Source organism: Mixophyes fleayi, chromosome 2 (genome assembly GCF_038048845.1).
Source record: "Mixophyes fleayi isolate aMixFle1 chromosome 2, aMixFle1.hap1, whole genome shotgun sequence".
NCBI lineage: Eukaryota > Metazoa > Chordata > Amphibia > Anura > Limnodynastidae > Mixophyes > Mixophyes fleayi.
The window spans coordinates 256,951,833-256,971,113 of record NC_134403.1 but is presented as its reverse complement, the minus strand read 5'-3'; the positions used below and the strand labels follow the sequence as shown (position 1 = coordinate 256,971,113).

Genomic DNA, 19,281 nt, shown 5'->3' with positions numbered 1-19,281 from the left:
CAGCCCGAGTTGCCAGTCCATGCGGTTCAGCCCGAGTTACCACTTGGTGCTGTCTGCCCTCAGGCTTCTCAAAGTGCTGTCTGCCCCCAAGCTTCTCAAAGTGCTGTCTGCCCCCAGGCTTCTCAAAGTGCTGTCTGCCCCCAGGCTTCTCAAAGTGCTGTCTGCCCCCAGGCTTCTCAAAGTGCTGTCTGCCCCCAGGCTTCTCAAAGTGCTGTCTGCCCTCAGGCTTCTCAAAGTGCTGTCCCTGCCAGGCCTGCCGCCCAGTCCAGCCCTGCCGGCAAGCCTTCTGCCCAGTCCGGGCCTGCCCCCAAGTCTGCGGCCCAGTCCGGGCCTGCCCCAAGTCTGCGGCCCAGTCCGGGCCTGCCCCCAAGTCTGCCGCCCAGTCCGGGCCTGCCCCCAAGTCTGCCGCCCAGTCCGGGCCTGCCCCCAAGTCTGCCGCCCAGTCCGGGCCTGCCCCAAGTCTGCCGCCCAGTCCGGGCCTGCCCCCAAGTCTGCCGCCCAGTCCGGGCCTGCCCCCAAGTCGTCTGCCAAGTCCCAGCCATCTGTTGCTAAGGGGGCTAACTCTGAGCCGTTGCCCTTCTTTGAGGGGCACATTTCCCAACTTTGTGCCCTTCTGAAATTTGCTGCCTTTTATATGCCCTCCATACCAGAGCTTGTTAACAACCCTAAGGGACGGGTACTGTTCCTTATTTCATATTTTAAAGGAGAAGCTTTGGAATGGGCAAATCCATTTATTGAAACGGATCATTCCATACTATGGGACTTACAACTGTTTGTTGAGGCAGTAATCGAAAAGTTTTCTCCAACCCCTGCAGTGCCATCTTGCGGGGCCTCTACATTATCAGCAGTACCACCCATCTCACCTGGCCAAGTGATACCTTTGTGCTCCTCCCAGTTGGCGCAGATCCCAACTCCAAGGAAGGCCCGTAAGAGAGGAGGACATAAAAAAAAAGGAGGTTCTACGGTGCTTCAACTTCCATCTGGCATGGTCTCCTTTGCCTCTCCACCCATGGACGAGGACTTTTCTGCCGGGCCCCCAATTCTGGACTATGATTCTGATGAATTCAGACATTGGTGGTAATTTGGGCGTCTGGAATCCGCCCTTAAGGGAGGGGGTACTGTCACGATCTGCCTGGCAGCTCCTACCTTTTGCACTTTATTATTTGTATTTGTTCTTTTTATGTGTTTGCAGCAGTACCTCTGATGTCCCAGAGGTGCTGCTATTGTGCATTTCTTGTGCTTTAAGGGTTAACTTTTCTGTTCTCCAATTATTCCATGCACCTCGGTGTGGTCTCTTTTTCCTTTTATATACCTGTTACTCCAAGCACACAGGGCTGGTTATTGTTGTCCCATCCTGTGATGTCATATCCTTGTTGCAACCTGTGGATTCTTCCTCCTGCCTTGCTCCTCTGGTTCATGCCTGCTTGGAACCTGTTCATACATCCATCTTCCCTGCATTAGCTGTTTACCTGCTGGTTTCTGAACATTCTTATTTTTTCCTGCATCAGCTTGCACCTGGTATTTACTACTGCTCTCGATTACCTGCTGTTTATACTTTTCTGCAAATAAACAGTGTTTTCACCATATTCGTGACTCCTAGCTGTACTCCTGTTGTAACCGTGACAGTATTGTTGCAAATCAAGCAGATTATTAATTTTCCATTGGAAAAGTAATCTCTTTTGCCAATAAAGCAGCAACTTTATAACATTGCTCAATTTCTGTATCTTTTTGAAGTATACATTTTTATGCATATGCATCTAACGCAGCATGAGGCCCTCAGTCAATATATAAATTAAACAAATGTCCATTTTTGAAAGAAAAACCCCTCTAAGACTAAACAGTCAAAGCTGCAGGAGGTTGGGTTGAAGAAAGCTGGATGATTTATTTATCACACAAATCTAACCCCAGCAGAGTATGTCTTGCAGTATCAAGGGCGGATCTAGAATTGTATTGTATGGGGGCGATTTAGTCTGTGCCCCTTTTTTGATTGTTAAGGCTGCCTGCGGCTGCACACTGTGTGCAGATCCGTTCGGCAAGAGACAGGCAGGGAGAGTGTTCTGCCCGGCCGCTCCGATTGTGTTTTAAACACAATCAGAGCGGCCGCGCAGCACACTCTCCCTGCCTGTCTCTGCCGAACGGACCTGCACATAGTGTGCAGCTGCCGGCATCAAGCCTCTGCTAGGGGGGGGGGGGGGCGATCACCCTGATCGACCCATACTCCCCCTGGATCCACCACTGAGCAGTATCAGAGACACCAGTAGGCTAATCTTTTACTGTTCTCCTGCAGACTGGAGGCTGCAGCAGCTATCCAATACCCAATAGGCTGATATTTCACACGGGATGTGTCGGATAATCGCTGCTTGATGTACTTATGTGTGATGGCACCCCCCTGATGAGGGAGGTGATTGCACCATGCACACTACAGTTATGTAGGGAGATATCATAGCGGTGACAGGGCTTTCCTCCACTGTGTTGGTACATGGTGGTGAAGAGTGATTAATGCACCTAAGGGTACAGGAAAGTGTGATTCTCAGCTCCCATCATTAGCATAGAAAACAATATTTTCATTGTATTATTATCTCATCAGCTTGATAGATGCTGGAAGGGTGGGGGAAGAAGTTGCAGGGGACATGATAGATTATTTCCTAGGTGGAGACACCGTTATGTTATGTAGTCTGTCAGTTTGTTATCACATTTACCACAGCTTCTCTTGTGTGAAAACAGTAGGAAAAAATGACAGTAGGTGTCATTTTGCCACGTTGGCTTTCCCCTTTTCATAGACTGACATGTTTAGTAAAGGTCTATTTTGTGAAAATATATAAAATAATGTCTTCAAAGACACTTTTCCTATGACATTACAGTAACTGTTTTATGGTTAGATGAAGTATAGAAAGTTATATGATGAATTAAAAAAGGAAAGAAAAAAGTAGAGGAAGCCTTATGTTGTCCTCTCAGCTCAGTGGATCCAATTGCTTTTCAGTAGAAACCTAACTGTCTTTCCTAGTAAAATGCATTACAGCACAAAGGGGCCATATTGCTCTTAGTTCCTGTGAACACCCCCATTGACTGGGACACTGGAGCCCAAATGAAACTTTCCACCTTGTAGTGCTGAGATACGATAGCAGGTTAAACCCACTTTGACAATGGATGGCAATAGGTCATTAGATCATATAGATCTAATCCAGACATAAATGAAGAGTAGAGAAGCACAGATGGATCTGCTTTATTTTATGTAAGTTGTGCAATCAGGATTGTGCCTTTATACAAGCCACACACACATAGAACATTTGGAACTGTCTTTATTATTACAATTGCATTTGTTCACCTTTAAATAAAGATGCATGCAAGCCTACAAAATTATTGTACCATTTTACCCAGGGACTATACATTTGATCATAACAAATTTTCCAAATTGTGAATAATACCGCTAAACTAGAGATTTCCTCATATTTGCCAATTTAAATTAGTGAACCCCAATTCACCTTGCCAATCTTTTATTCCAGGCATATAAGGCTAAGTTTAAAAATATACAAAGATCATTTCCGATCCACCATAAAGCACTTTGGTTTTTCACAAGTGCGCTTATCTGTACCCCCCAACACATTTTAAAGTGTATCCTTACCTTCCTGTTTTTGGAGATGCTTCCACAAACTGGCAGTGCACCTTGGATTGTGGGCAAGCCAAAGAGGTGCACTGTACAAAAGTATAACTGTCACATAACAGTTTTCATATATGCCTTAATTTAATCATGAGACTGGATATTTGTACTGTCCTTACTAGATGTGGCATTTTGAGTGTATAAAACTTTTAATTACAGTGGGAAAATTCAAGTGTTTTTGCAGAGTAGAAATAGCTGAGTGTCCTTTGAAGCAAGCAACGACCGTAAAAAATATGCAAACTACACCTATATTACCCCACTAAATGAATTATTTTTGCACAGGCCCTCAACACTTGGTGATCCTGGGTGCCTAGTCTGCACTCAGCAAGGAATGCCGCAATATCTTATGATGTTTAGAAAATCAAGTGATTTAGCAGTGAAAAAAGGCTCTCTGCTATCTCCCACTAAAACTAGGAGTAACCTCACCACACTCCACCAAAATGCACAATATCTACCCCGTGAAGTTTATTTACATTTCTTGTTCTGTAATAATAAAAAAAAATTCATTTTTTGTAAAACAAAAAAACACCCCTGTGACTTACCCTCATTGAGCAAGGAACACCAAGATCTACCCAGCTAATATATTCAGGAAGCAACAGACAGTTTTCAGACTGTCAGTGTCCTTTAGCCCAGAATATCTGCTGTTAAATACAACATTCTGCGTTTTAATATAGATGTGGTTCAACCCTTAGAAAAATATTAACAAAGAGATTGTATAGAATAGTGTCCTAAAAATAGCTGGTAGAAAACACAAAATGCACTTCGAGCATAAATTCATGCAGAATGGAAAAGGAACGAAAAGGAAGATCACTGATAAATCAAATGTTAACAATTTTATTCACACAAGTAAAGTTGCACTTACGGGGCCTGATTAACCAAGGAATTGCAATTGCAGATGCGAGTCATAAAATAGCTTTGCACTTGCCCAGAATCAGACTAATCACCAGAGAACGCAAAAACATCTAATTCATCTTTGAGCGCAAAGAGCATTTACAACTGGCTACAATTTCATGGGTGGAACGGGGAGGTATCTTATTTCAGTCTCCTGGACAAAACCATGTTACAATGCAAGGGGTGCAAACTAGTTTTCTGTTTTGCACATAAGTTAAATACTGACTGTTTTTTCATGTAGCACACAAATACTTGATAGCTTATTTCTATACTGAAATTTAAAGTTGATATTTGTGTGCTACATGAAAAAACAGTCAGTATTTAACTTATGTGCAAAACAGAAAACTGGTTTGCACCCCTTTAATTGTCACATGGTTTTGTCCAGGAGACTGAAATAAGATACCTCTTCATTTAAGATCCTTAATGAATCAGGCCCTATATTATTAACAGGTAATTGATTTGAATATTTTTTCTTTCTGTGCATTCTGCAGTGTATTGTCTGTCAAAGCAGAGCGGACCTAGACCTGTATTCAACAACAAACGTTTATTCAGATCCGCTTCTATTTAAATACAGATGTGCATATGCCTGAATTAACTTCGTTTTGCATGCCCTAATGAATCAGGCAGGCAATGTCACAAGAATGAAGTGCTACTTTGCGTGAATAAAATTGCTTACAGCTAACAGCAACTTTTCGTCTCTCTCCATCCTGGATTCATTAATTCTCCTAACTGGCATAATGGTGATTACTGGGTGTTAATCCACCCCCACACTGGGGGCCTGATAAGGCAAGCAAAGGAGTAAATGTTCTCTGGGACAAACCATGTTACAATGTAAGGGGTGCAAATCAGTTTATTATTTTGTACATAAGTTAAATACTGGATGTTTTTTCATCTAGCACACAAATACCTGCTAGCTTTATTATTACATTGAAATATAAAGTTGATCTAGGACATATCCTACCCAAACTATAAATCTGCCTCACATTTTAAATTTACCTCCCCCTCCAATACAACATGGTTTTGCCCAGGTGCAAATGTTACTCCTTTTTTATGCTTTACTCTCCTTAATGACTCAGGCCCTGGAGGTGCAGCATTACACAAAATCTGATCACTAGCCATGCTACCCTTCTCTATCCACATGACTTTTGCTTACAATTATAGAATAAATAATTTTAAATGTAATTGATAAAGTTATGTAATCAACATAACATGAGAACATGGTGTATGGTTTCTTAACAAAGAGTTTAAAGACAAAATATAATTTACTACAATCTAATAGTAAATGAATTTTGCCCTTTAAGCCCACGTATACTAATACCTTGATTATCCCTACTGTACGCGTATGGGCAAAATGGCCAACTTTGTGGACAACTTGCTACCACAAATTATCAGTTTTCTTTCAAGCTTTACTGCTGTTTTATTTTGACATGTATTAACAATTGCACACAGTTAGGATAAAAATGTTTGACAATTATAATATAAGAGGAGGAGAAAAAGAGGAAGGAAGAGATCAATTAAATATAGAACAATGTATCTAATGAAATCTATACAAAATTGACATAGTACAAATAGCCCATCTCTTTTAAACATCATTAAGATTGTTACTTATTTTTCTCATGACATCTGATGTAATGAATTTGCATCATGCAACCACAGCTCCCACACTGCTTTAAGACAGCAATCCCACATAGAATATTTGTTTTTCTTCTTTAAATAGCAAGTTAAGTACATTTTAAACATGCACTTAATTTTTCTTAGCTATCCTCCATAAATCATTATCTCCTTTTCAATAGTCCTCTGGAAAGCAAACATGTCATATGATGGAAGAGAGTGGAGAAGGAGGATTATGACTGTGGTTGCTATGGTAGTACAAAATCCTTTATAGCAGCCTAAATAAACAAGAAAAGGGAAAATGATAATTAGATACATTCTTCTTGTAGCCTGCCACATTGATTCATGTTAACAAAAATAAATTATTTTTTTTCATGGGTTTGCTGCTAGTAAATGCATGTTATACGCAAGCAGCTTGCAGTTTCCTAAATAACACACTTGCTTCTTTAATTTGCATTCCATGATAATTGTGTTCTAAACTATATCGTATTTTTAATGGGACTGCCAAGCTTGTCCGGAGTAAGAAATGTTTAATGAGGGTATGTGGGAATATTTTGACCTGGAACAAATTCATGATCATGGGGGTCATCGACTGTTTGTTCAATCTATTAATCCTTTTAAGCTGTCTAAAAGGATTACCATTTAGCCATATTGCTGTCCCTAAATTTACCAGTGGTACTGACATTCCCGATGCTGTAACTTCCGACAATAGTTACAGTGACATCTTTACACGGAATGTTTATGCCACCTACAAACTATTAATTCCAAATGTTTAAAAAACTGACTTGCAGTAAACTCGATTGATTAAACAGGCCGGCAGCATATAATGATGCAACTGTGTACGCCGACAGTAATATTACTACACTTAAGGGGGAAGTTATCCAATTGCTTAAGGCTACATATTGTAAGCCTTACTAATAAACATTGAACACACGGCACCTCTTTTAACTCCCCCCTTAAGTGTAGTAATATTACTGTCGACATACACAGGAGCGTCTTTATGTGCCGTCGGCCTGTTTAATCAATCGAGTTTACTGCAAGTAAGTTTTTTAAACATTCGGAATTAATACTTTGGAGGTGACATAAACATTCGGAGTAAAGATGTCGCTGTAAATCTTGTCGGAAGTTACAGCATCGGAAATTAGTACTCAACCCAAATTTACTATACTGTTGGACCTTACATTTAGGAATTAGTGGTATATTTAAAATGTAATCTGGTCACTGTGTGCCATTCTGTTTACCTGCCTCACACTCTAATTTTCACATTACTAATCACTTCTTTTCTGCTTATATTTAACATAATAAATTAGGGCTTGATTTAGATTTGGGCTGCATATCAAACACTGTCACATTCAGGACTTACCTGAGCTACAATGATGTGTGTGTCACAAAGGGTTAATCACAGCAAACCCAACTGGTCTGTATTGCAATGATACAAAATCCTATTTGTATAATACACACTATATGGACTTTAATATGGCAGAGTGGCCACATTGTCACTGGTGTTTTCCTAAAGCCAGTGAGTAACCATTCTAATGGTTTTGGTTAAAAATAAAAAATAAACATAAAGCAATGTATTTTGTAAAAGTTACTTGTAAAAAAAAGACAACTAAAGCTAACTGAATCTGGAAAACCCCTTCAAGCATTACCAAAAAAAATCATATTGCACAATATTGACACAATAGAAAGCCAAAATAACAACTTGATAAATATTAGCTTAACTTATGTTTTGAGATTGTCCTTTTTCAGTTGAAATAATACCATAGAGATTTAGCACATCTGCTCAGAAAAACCACATTCACAGTTTTGCATTCTATGTGGAAAAACACATTATACTTTGTGGCTGCAGGCAAGTGAGAGAAAACAGGCACAAAATAATAAGTTTACAAAAATGCAGACGGTTCTGTCTGTGTGTCTCTAAATTATTTAAGTTTTGCAGGAAGACCATTTGTAAGGCAGTATTAGCATTATCATATAGAAACTTGAAATGTTATAAATCAATAAAGACAAAGTATCTGCACTCATCTCATCATCTCACTTAGTGGCGGAGCTACCATTGGTGCTGCAGGTGCAGTGCACCGCGGCCCATGGAGATAATGGGGCCTGCTGCATGGCAGATACAGAGGATTGGGGGACCCGGTTCCCTCCTCTCCACCTCCCTACACTAGGGCCCACAGCTTGCTAGTTCCGCCTCTGATCTAACCCACAATTTGTCCCTTTGACCATATTCCCTCCCAACTACTCTTCTCCTTCTCCCCTACTGCATGTCCACCTCTAGCTCACCTCTTCAACCTGTCTCTGTCCACTGGCACAATTCCATCCACCTTTAAGCATGTACTCATTACACCAATTCTAAATAAACCATCTCTCGTCCCAGCCTCTTTCTCCAACTACCGCCCTATTTCTTTCTTCCTCTTTGCCTTGAAACTACTTGAGTGACTTGTGCACGGTTGGTTATCCCACATCTCTTGGGGAACTAATTTATTTTACTTTATGCTAATGACGCCCAAATCTACATCTCCTCCCTTCTGTATCTTGTATAGCCAACTGTCTCCCTGATATCACCACATGGATGTCCCCAGGCTACCTAAAGCTCAAAATTTCTAAAACAGAACTTATCATTTTGCCTTCTCCCAGAGTCACCACCTCCCCTTAAATCTCTCTTACCGTCAATAACATCACAATTTTCTCAGTCTCCATCCTCTGCTTTATTCCTCACATCCCGTCTCTCTCTCTCACAATCTTGTCACCTCCACCTTAAAAAATATTACAAGAATATGTCCTTAATTTACCAACAATCTACCAAAACTCTTATGCATTCTCTCATCATCTCCGTCTTGACTACTGCAACCTCCTGCTATCTGGCCCCTCACCCATCTATCCCCACTTCAATCCATCATAAATGTCACTGCAAGACTGATCTTCCTCTCTCACTGTTCCACATCTGCCATACCCCTGCAAATCACTACACTTACTCCCTGTATGCTTCAAAATGCAATTCAAATTACTCATCCTTACCTACAAGGCCTTAGCATTACCCTTTCATACATCTCAAACCTCATATTAAAATACTCTTGACCTCTTAGCTCGCCTTGTCTCACGCCCAATAAGTCTTTCCCAGTGCCTTCAAATCAGCTCTCTGAAAATCTCTTTATTAGAGCTCATCTTACTGCAGCTGATACTGCTCACATTAAGACACCCTCACTACTGTCCGAATCTCATGTCTCTGTTTTATGTATGTACTACACTACCTATTGTACTGCACTGCGGCGGTTTACAAATCTTAAATAACAAAGAGAATAATATGAAAATTAAGTCAAGCTATGTAAAAATGATGTCTGTTAGAGTGGAATTGTATGATTATTGATTTAATATCTATCATGTGCTAAGCTTTAGATGCTAATATGTTATGCTATGACTTTAAGAGAAATTAAGCAGATATTATTTTCAGTTTAAAAAGACAAATTATTCAAGGTTGGCCACGCAGCGCCATGTTCCCATCAACGAAAACATTCCAAGAACATGTAGTAAAGTTCTTGATAAGATAAAACCCAAGGACTCCAAGATGGGGGCAGCACAAGGATATTGGCAAAAAGCCTGGAAAGAGATAACACACAAAGAAGAAAGAGTTGTTTGATCTTTGATGTAAAACTGAAATATATATATTGTTAATTGATTTTCTCTCATTATTTTACCGTCTTATAATTGGTTGTTCAGAATCTATACCCCTAGACTTACATGTATAAAAATAAGCGCTGAAGTGGTCTCAAATTGGAACAGAATAAAGCTGCTCAGCATTATATCATACAGGTGTTGAGTATTTTCTGTTCACCAGTCGACTGAAAACAAAGAAAGATCTGACTGACATTGAAGGTGCTTGATAGAAGTATCGGTGAACCCCGATACCCCAACATTTCTGGGGGCTCGTCCGGGATGCTCCAATATCTCCACACCTGACGCCAAACTCCACTGATGTCCAGAGAACTGCTGAACTAAATCCGGTGAGTAAGAAAAGTGTAGATTTCTACCTTCTTACTCTGTTCAGTATTTCTTTGTATGTCTAAGGAAAGTCAGTTGAGGTGATTAGAGGGTATTCTATGAACCCAATGTACAGTCAGAGGAAAGGATAATGAAATGATAAATGTATGGATACTGTAGATTATGATGGATGTAGACAATTTTAGTTAGAAGATAATAAGAGAGGTGTATGTAAGAATTGTACCTGCTGCATTGTTCTGAGAAAATATTCAGGTTGCAAGGGACCTAGACTAGAGTGTGTTACAACTACAAATGCATATTACGGTTTTGTAAGTAATGAAAAAGAACTATATTTTACGTTCGGGTGCATTTGAATGAAGAAATACTACATACTGGCCACAAAATCATATGTTACCAGATTATAAACCTATATGTCCATACACTGACTTGAGGGGAAGAATCGGATCAGCCATAAGTGCCAGCCTTTTAATCTACAGCCGATAAAACTCACATCTGGTGTTCCTATGGCAGACTAGGAGGTAAAGGATTAAAGATACTTATAGTCTGTACAAAGGGGAAAATTGTATTACCTTATTCCACTTATAAGACATTGTATCCCAGATACTGACAGTACTGTGACCAGTAACCCAGTACATGGGGGCACAGAACAGTAAGATGCCTACTATAGGCAAGCCTATGGATATAATGAAAAAGAGAGAAGGTAGTAAAGCTCTTAAAAGAATTCATAAAGTACTCAAGAGAGCAGGATTTTCCCCAGAAGGGACATTAGACTTAGAGAAATGGTATGGGTTTTATTTGAATAATAAAGAATGGATAAAAAGGCTTGGCTATGAAGATCAGGTCAATGTGTGGATATGCTAAATGTATGTTTGATCCTGCGGAGCTGAATGAGTGAGATGTGCCCCTCCCTTATTCTGTGTAAAAGATTTCAGTGTGTTGAGATAAGAAGCACTCTGTTTTTTGTTATCTGACAATGTATGTAATGCTGATAAAATATGTCCGGAGTGCTGAGTGATAATAACATGTTGAGGCTAACTTGTATTTAGTCTAATGCTGGGACTTGTAGTTCCACAGCAGTAGTCTGGAAGGTATCAGCTGATTCTTCTTTCTCTGTATGTGAGTTTTGTCTCCGTCTTACTTCGTGTGAGGGAGATCTGTGTTTGTCTGTCTTGTCTGTTTTTTTTTTTTTTTTACAAAAGACATGTTTCAAGGTTAAAGAAGTTGTACATTTTGTAAATTATATAATGCCTGCCTGCTTAATTCTAAGCTTTTAAAGAGATGCATAACAAGTGTTGAAATGTTTTGGTCCGTCATTACACGATTCAGTGGACGGACAAGTTGGCTGGGGTCCAACAAGCCGTTTCTGTATTTGAACAAAATAATTTTGTTTCTGAAATTTGAGAAAAATAGCTTTCTCTTTAATGAAGTTGAGAATTGTGGGAGTGAGCTTTACATGAAGATATATATTACAAGCTGTTTTTATCTGTGTGAAAATGGCGCTGATAAATGTTCTCAGAAATCAGAAGGGTTTGTTATGCCCATAAAGAAATGTTACGAGATAAAATGTCATCTGTGAGCGAGAATTGTGAATATATATTTGTACTTTAAACATGGAAATCACAGAATCTGGAAATATGTGTGAATATTTGGTTTACAAAGAGATGATGAGAAAGGAGTAGCTTTGAACACTCGCCCAGGTCTCGTCACTTTGACATTCCCTGTTTGTGAGATTAGGGACTGAGGAAATCAGTTTTTCATTGTATGGAACGCATAGCGTCACAGTTAAGCTACAAAGAGAAACTTTTAAACAAGTGTCGTATTAGCAGCTGTTCAATTTGAATTAATAACAGTTACTGTAATTTCTAGTGAATAAATGTTAATCTCTATGCAAAAGTTTTTTTCTTCACAGAAGCTCTCCAGCTACAAAGCACCCTTTCAATCCAGATTGAATTTATCCAACTACCAATGAATAGAAGTTTGCAATGTTTTGATCCACAGCTACAACAAACATAAGTAAAAACTAATCAAGAATTTAAAAACCGTAGACTCTGCTGAGTAATGATTACCTTGTTTTGGAAAGAGATATTAGAGTTTATGTGCTATTCGCATAGCAAATGCATGAACCAGATGGTTTTTCTGTATGTGCAGAAAGCAAAAGGTTTTTATTTTTATCCTCATAACAATTTTGAGTCAAATCAGTGTTGTAAACGCATTCACTGCCCTTATTTACTGTGCTATAATAGTAATATACTGCAAGTCCTTCTTTGTATCATGGGTATGGTAATGCATTGATGGGAATTCAATATTTGTACGGAAATGAAAAAGATTTAAGACTTTATGAGCTATTATCTGTGTTTTTGCATTAGCATTTCTAGGTGATAGTAAGACATTTACACTCTCCACTGAGCAAAACCAAATGTTTAACCAATTTTAAGCTAAAGCAACTTCAGCACCAGCACTGGCTTTGCCAGATTGTGACAGCGCTACTCAAGCACACGAAGTTGAAGGTTTTACTTGAGATAAAGCCCAACATCGCAGACTGTTTAAGACCATATTCCTTAATGACCTTTCTGAAACATATCATCAACAATTGTTCCTTATAAGACCAGAAGCAGCAACAATGGAAATGCAATCCATGCTCCAAGTCCTAGAAGGTATAGAAGACCGGGAAAAGGAGAAGCAGAGGAAAGTCTAAGACAAGTCCCAAACCGTTCATGTGGTTCAAGAAAATCAAGACTGAAGGTTCGTACAGACACAAGAGGTGCACCTGAGCAATAAATAAAGGAAAAAGAAAACATGACTCTGGAAGAAATGAAAAAGCAAGGAGTTTGTTTCTTTTGCAAACAGAGAGGACACATGAAAAGAGATTGCAATAAGCATAAGAAATGGCTGGAAAGAAGAAATCAACAAGCTACAGACCAACAACTGGCATAGGAAATTGGCACTCCAACGTACCTCCGGCTCACAAATAACCAAACTCTGAAAGACAACTTGACTAAAGGCCTAGTGAATATCATATTACCTAATGGTCAAGAATGTGAGTGTCTAATTGATACTGGAGCAAGCCGCACTGTATTAAGAAAACAGAAGGTACCTCAACAACTATTAACAGAAATTGGTTTACCTGCTATAGGCCTAGCAAGAAAATAAGTAAAACTAACAGAAAGTAAACCAGTCACACTTTTAGTAGGTGAAGAGAAAATTGAAGTACCAATACAATTTCTCACTTCCTCATCATGTCCCTATAATCTATTGGGAGCAGATGTACTTTCAAAGATACAAGCCAGTATCAAATTCACCCCAACTGGAGTAAAACTCACAAGTCAACTCCCATCTCCAGTCCAAGAAGAGCTTACAGCAGCAATCTACATGCTGGAGCAGATTAGCACATGTCACAAGGATAAGACTGTTAATCTACCAGATTGGCTGAATATAGTACCAGACAAGTTATCGTCCAAAGGAAAACAGGATGTGGGTACACCTAAAGTAAGTCCTGTAAAACTGACACTAAAGCCAGGAACACATCCTGTCTCAATTAAACAGTACCCACTTGCAGCAGCTCAAACCAAAGCAATCTCAGAACAAATACAAGAATATCTACAAATAGGGGTGTTAAGAAAATGTCGCTCTCCTTATTCTACACCCCTATTCCCAGTAAAGAAACAAGATGTTGGACAAGGGGGTGCAATACTGGATGGTTTATGACCTAAGGAGGTCAACAAAAGACTTCTGATCAACACTCCCATTGTACCCAACCCCCACACTTTGCTTAATCAGATACCGCCAAATGCAAAATGGTTTTCAGTAATTGACTTGGCAAATGCTTTCTTCTCAGTCCCAATCACAGAAGATAGTCAACTCCTTCTAGCCTTCACCCATGATGGAAACCAATATTGTTGGACAAGACTCTCTCAAGGAGGAGCCACCAGCCTATCAGAATTTTCAGAAGCAATGGCACTAATTCTCCAAGGATGGAGGCCTATCAATCCAACTACTCAACTCATTCAATATGTAGATGATCTCATGGTGGCTGCGGAAGCTGAAGAAGAATGCAAAGCAGAAACACTGTCATTACTTTGTTTTCTGGCCGAACAAGACTGCAGAATATCACCAAGCAAGTTGCAACTAGTACAGGAAAAAGTAATATTCTTAGGACATTGTATCTCTGCAGGAACCAGACATCTTACAACTGAAAGAGTTAAAGTTATACGAGACATGAAGACACCAAAAACAGTCAAAGAAATCAGAGCGTTTTTGGGACTCCTCGGATATTGCAGAGAGTGGATTCCTTCAGCTTCAATTCTTATGCAACCACTGTATGAATGCTTGAGGAAACAACAGGGAACAGAACCACTCAATATAACTGAAATAGAGAATGCAGTGCAAGCCCTGAAACATGCTATCTCTACTGCACCAGCACTTGGACTACCAGACTATCTGAAGCCTTTCACATTGTTCTGCCATGAGCAGTCAGGACATGCTCTAGGAGTCCTCACACAGAAACATGGAACGAAGCAAAGGCCACTGGCCTATTATTCTGCACAACTCGATCCAGTTATAAGAGGTTCTCCATTATGTATACAAGCAGTAGCAGCAGCAATACTGAAAGAAAAGGTAGCAGATATGGTATTGGACCATGCACTAATTATTCAAGTTCCACATGCAGTCACAGAAATTCTTAATCAAGCAAAAACAAAACATTTGTCTGCAGCTATACTAACTAAATATGAGGTAGCCTTGCTCAGCGCCTCACATGTAACAATTACCAGATGCACAATCCTCAATCCAGCAACCCTGCTCCCCATTGATGATTCAGAAGAGGGGAGTAAGGGGAGTCGCAAAGAAGATGAATCATCAGACAGGGGATATGAGGACCTGAGTGAAGTGTCTGAAGAAGAAACTGAAGAAATACACACACAAAAATTTTCACATGATTGTTTGGAACTTATGAAATTAGAGACTTCAGCTTTACATAATGTCACTGACACACCACTTTCAGATGCAACCCTAACTCTTTATGTAGATGGATCTAGATACTATGTGGATGGAGTTCCATATACAGGTTATGCCATCACAACTGAGGAAGAGGTGCTTGACTCAGGAACACTGTCTAATGGAGCATCAGCACAAGAAGCAGAATTATTAGCTCTAACTAAAGCTTGTGTATATGCAGAAGGACAAAAAGCCAATGTATATACAGATTCACGTTATGCCTGGGGAGTGGCGCATGACTTCGGTCCCATTTGGAAAAGCAGAGATTTCCAAGGATCAAATGGAAAACCCATCAAACATGCAAACTTGATTAATGAACTGTTTAGAGCATTGGAACTCCCTAAACAAGTGGGAATTATAAAGGTTCAAGCTCACACTAGAGAACAAACTCCAGAAGCAAGAGGAAATAACTTTGCAGATTAGGCAGCAAAAAAAGGCAGCCCTCCAACCAAAGAATACTACATTTCTTGTAGACTCAACAGAAGGTGACACAGACAAATTTCAATTCCCAGACCTACAAAGCCTTAAAGACTTTCAGAAACAAGCAACAAAGGAAGAAAAGAATAAGTGGGAAAAAGAAGGTGTACAGCTTGATGAGCAAGGAATATGGTCAAAAGAAAATAAATGGTGCCTACCAAGAGCCTTATACCCAGTAATGACTCAGATTGCACATGGACAAGTACATCATTCCAAAGAGGCAATGACTAATAGGGTATGGAAAAATTGGATTGCCCCTGGATTTAACTGTGCGGACACAAACTATGTGGCAGCTTGCTGGATATGTGGAATACACAATCCAGGGCAAAGAGTAAAGACCCCAAAGGCTTTCTATCCCTTTCAGAGACTTCAGATCGACTATATACAACTTCCTAAATGTGGTACCTACGAGTATGTGTTAGAAGGAAAAGCTACTGCTAAAAACACAGCAAAGAAATTAATCTCAGAAGTCATCTATAGATATGGCATACCTGAAGTTATTGAATCAGATAGAGGTACAACCTTTACAGAAGAGATAATGAAGCATGTAATGAAGAACTTGGGAGTATTACAAGTTTTTCACACTCCTTATAGGCCACCAGCAGGTGACATTAAATTGAAACTACAGAAAATTATGCAAGAAACCAAAAAGACTTGGTTAGAATATTTACCAATAGTTCTGTTTAACATTAGAACTACACTTATGAAGAGACACAGGTTTAGCACCAAATGAGATACTGTTTGGCACAGCACACAGAACAGGCTGTTATTTTCCATAGCAACTACAGCATGTACGTGGTGATTTGTTGAATTATGTTGCTTTATTACAGAAACAACTAACTGAAATATATGGTCAAATGTTCTCCTCCATTCCAGACCCTAATTTTGATACAGGTACCCATAAACTGCTATCTGGGGACTGGGTGGTCATAAGAAAGCACATCAGGAGACGTCTTGAACCCAGATATAATGGTCCTTATCAAGTCCTGTTGATGACTCCCATGGCAGTGAAAGTACAGGGAAATGACACCTGGATTCACGCATCACACTGCAAAGTCTTCAAATCAGGGGAGTCTTGTTCTGATAAATAGAAATGACTGTCTTATGGTATTGATATGTCTTACCAGAATATTTCTGCCTGAAGTAGGGGTCAATGCCTCCCTAACCCAGTGTGAAACAGACAGATAAGTGACAAATTGCCTATGTCACTGTGAGAAACAGATGGGAAGGAGTGCTCAACAATTTGCACTCATAGGAGAATAAACTTTTAAAATGCCTTTGTGAATACTTAACCTCATTGCCAAAGTTGTCAGCAATGATTCATTTTGAATATTGGAAATATTGCCATTAGTAGCAAAGGGTTTGGCAATCCAGCTCATTGTATATGTGGTAGAGAAAATTGTTATATGGCCGATTAAGAAATTACTGACACTTGATTGTTGTTCCTGCAGGAAAAATAATGAGCTTCCAGAACCAGTAATGATCACAGAAATTTCTACAAGTTTAATGTCTGAGACAAACAGTGAACATTATCAGCAATGGTCAACAATCAAACCAAAAACCTGCACAGTCTGCAACAAGAGATTGACAGTGACCATCGAGAAACCAGAATGAAAATTGATGTCCTATTCATTAGTGGGACATATTTGTTAATGAATCTTATTCCATATAGAAAGCAATGAATATCTTGATTCATCCATTGATACTAATTCTTCTTGTACTAACTATAATGATTATATGGAACTGCTACTTAACATGTAATACAAGAAAGCTTTTGAATAGATATCAGCAAAGTATTCCCCTCTATGCACCGAGATAAAACATTAAGTAGGGAAAGAAAAGTTATGGTGATAAAGTACCAGAGATATGTGCTTAATGAATTCTTGTTCTAATCATATGGGGTCCTTATGATACCATATGTTTAAATGTAGGTACTAACTGTCTTCTGCTGAGTATCGCCATGACTGATAGGTAGAGGTTAATAGTTGATATTTAATCAAAGAGGGGAATGTTAGAGTGGAATTGTATGATTGATTTAATATCTATCATGTGCTAAGCTTTAGATGCTAATATGTTATGCTATGACTTTAAGAGAAATTAAGCAGATATTATTTTCAGTTTAAAAAGACAAATTATTCAAGGTTGGCCACGCAGCGCCATGTTCCCATCAACGAAAACATTCCAAGAACATGTAGTAAAGTTCTTGATAAGATAAAACCCAAGGACTCCAAGATGGGGGCAGCACAAGGATATTGGCAAAAAGCCTGGAAAGAGATAACACACAAAGAAGAAAGAGTTGTTTGATCTTTGATGTAAAACTGAAATATATATATTGTTAATTGATTTTCTCTCATTATTTTACCGTCTTATAATTGGTTGTTCAGAATCTATACCCCTAGACTTACATGTATAAAAATAAGCGCTGAAGTGGTCTCAAATTGGAACAGAATAAAGCTGCTCAGCATTATATCATACAGGTGTTGAGTATTTTCTGTTCACCAGTCGACTGAAAACAAAGAAGGATCTGACTGACATTGAAGGTGCTTGATAGAAGTATCGGTGAACCCCGATACCCCAACATGTCTGTACAATTCAGTTTTGCAATGTGGCCAACAACTAGATTGGTTTATTTGTTCAGCAATAAGGGCTGTGCAATATGTGTTACTTTTGCAAATGTATTTAATATGTCAAACTGTAAAAATATGATACTTAAAATACAAAAGCTTTCCCATTGTCCCCATAGCTCCTTAATATGTTTATGAGGTTCATATGAGCATTTCAATGACTGAAATCAGGAAACCTTCAACTTAATGAGTGAAGTCAATATGGGGAAGTAGGCGCTGTTTTGCACTGACAGTTGTCCTAATATACAAGGCAACCACAACTTACAACATACATGGGGCATGTACTTTATACATATTGTGGACATGAATTAAGCTTGTGCTGGACGCAGAAGCAAACAGAAATGTGCAGAATGAGATATGCAATTTTGCTCTGTGTCACTCTATTATTAAGTAACTCCAATGCCTTGGTTTTCCGTAATGATGAGCATTACTGTACATACTAGGTGCAAATTGGAATGTGTGACTGTGGTCTTTCCCACAAATTAGAGCAAAGTGTATTGTGGTAAATATTAGGTGCTTCAGGGTGACTATAACTTCCTTCATAACTGAACTCACTTCCTAAAAATTATGCATCATCACACAATGGAATGCCAGAAAGCATGGAAAGAATCTCCAGATGTCTTAATTTCTCTGGAAGCTCAGTTATAAATAAAAAATGTTGTCTTAACTTTCAAATCTCTGGAGGATCATGCTACTTTATGGTTAGTCGTGTTTAACCGTTATATGATCAGAACACTTTTCACATTTGGGCCTGATGGACAGGGAATAATGATTTTATATGTTAATCCACATAGGCACATTTTTTTTACTGTTTTCTATTGACACATTGGGGGAATTCAATTCAGTGCAAAGTGTCTCGCAGGCATTCCGAAGATACTTTGTGCTTATATTTTTACTGAAATATCCGCAAATTCTTCCTCGCGCTCCTGTGCTTATATTTTTACCGTAGTAATGGCAAAGCTGTGCAGCTGCGATGTTCCTGAGAACATCGCAGCTAATTAAATTCCACCTATTGAGTTTCATTTTGGC

General features: G+C 39.2%; 1 long non-coding RNA gene across 1 annotated transcript; it reads left to right on the top strand.

The window, feature by feature from the left end:
• Window positions 1-12,021: 12,021 nt before the first annotated feature.
• Window positions 12,022-18,100, top strand: LOC142138880 (uncharacterized). Its single transcript, XR_012688122.1, has 2 exons — window positions 12,022-12,172; window positions 16,505-18,100. It is a non-coding gene; the product is annotated as an uncharacterized LOC142138880 (long non-coding RNA).
• The last annotated feature ends 1,181 nt before the right edge of the window (window positions 18,101-19,281 follow it).